Here is a 1606-nt window from a genome sequence, read left to right as displayed (position 1 = left end):
AGACGCTAACCCTTTCAACAAGCTAAGTGTAGGAGTAGATAATATCACCTCTTAAGAGTTCTCAAAATCGGACACAGACACTTATCTGAAAATGTATCTAGCCAAACAAAGACACCAGGCTCAACACAACAGTAACTGAGCAGAAAGTAAATGTTTAAGACACACAGAAGTTCAAATTACAGGTTTACAAACTGCTGAGAAGAACAAAAACACATATTGGTAGGGGAAAAAACACATAAATTTTAAATAAATAAATAATTAATAATAACCACGACGACGACAACAACAACAATAATAATAAATAATAAGGGAATAATAGCAAAAAATACCAAAAGATTCTCTACTGAACTATTCCTTCTCCTCTGTTCAAAGCAGTAACAAATTCAATCATTAGGTTTTTTTATCCATTTATTCCACAAACTTTCAGCCTTTGCAGCACAAAATAAACCCACTAGTTTCCAGCATTCGATAAGCATGGATTAAAGTTGAATGATCTTGCAATATCTTCCAACAGAAACACCCTTTCTTTGTCAGTCCTACTTAAAACTGAGTCATTCAAATTAATTTTGGAAAGCAGATCTGAAATGCTGAACAAAGGCTTTTCCTTGCACTACCTGTGAGTGTTACTCATTCTCTATAAACTAAATCTACAGCAGCAGTTTCAACAAAGATATTTTAGCAGAGGATAGAGCTATTTCAAGAGATTCATTATTGCTAAATTACTTAATCACAGTATCAGACATGTTTTTGAAATAGCATTTAATACATTAAAAAACCTTAGCCTTCCAATGCTGTAACATTCTGAACAGTGTTTATTAAATCCAAGAGCCGTTGTTTCCACTGTACATATTCCATATACTGCAGAACTTAACTCTACCTTTTTTTTTGTCACTGACTTTAGTGGAAAGATAATTGGGCACAGAGGAAACATCTTAGTGACAAAAGTTTGTCAGAAATCACCCAAGATGACTGCGGTTTTTGTGCCATCAGTACAATCTCTGTTATTCTCTGGGGTTTTCACCAACTATTATTTTCTGTTTACACATGGATACATACCCAACAAATTCTGTTTTCCACTGTACTAAGTGAAAGAACACTAAAACACAACTAATAAACTCTGACTGTTGTACTTCACTGTTAAAAACACATCAGATGAATAAGAAAAGCTCCAGAAGCTCAGCATTTACCAGTTTTTCTTCTCAGAATGAAGGAGAGGTATGTTATGTTAGATACGGAGAACAGATTTGTCAACTCTGAAACTGAGTTAGGTTATTTTCACTGGTGCTATCTCAGAGAACAGAGGTTTGTAAAAAAAAAAAGCTTTGGCCCATACAGTTGGTAAGACAAGAAATAAAGTAGGTTATGCATGTTATCACCAACTTGTTTTTCCCTTCTGTGCCACTGAACATTTTCAAGCGTGTTGTCAGTCATATGGCACATACTCAGTATTTTCAGCTATGCATTTGGTTTGCTGACAACTTTAGCTGCTTTTGAAGTTGTGACTTCTTAAATCCCCCAAGAGCAAATTTTCAATATACTCTAGCATAAGAGATCTTAAACTGCTGGAAACTGTAAACCATACTAGGACCCTGGACAGGTTGTGTTT

General features: G+C 34.9%; 1 protein-coding gene across 1 annotated transcript in view; it reads right to left on the bottom strand.

Annotated features, from left to right (window-relative positions):
- Positions 1–1606, bottom strand: part of RBM46 (RNA binding motif protein 46) — a gene marked incomplete at its 3' end in the record, with an annotated part of 6501 nt that overhangs the window by 4613 nt on the left and 282 nt on the right. The window lies entirely within an intron of this gene.

This window comes from Mesitornis unicolor, unplaced genomic scaffold, assembly GCF_000695765.1.
Source record: "Mesitornis unicolor isolate BGI_N332 unplaced genomic scaffold, ASM69576v1 scaffold15153, whole genome shotgun sequence".
Taxonomy (NCBI): Eukaryota; Metazoa; Chordata; class Aves; order Mesitornithiformes; family Mesitornithidae; genus Mesitornis; species Mesitornis unicolor.
Note: the sequence above shows the minus strand (reverse complement) of the source record. Positions and strands in the feature narration are given on the sequence as shown.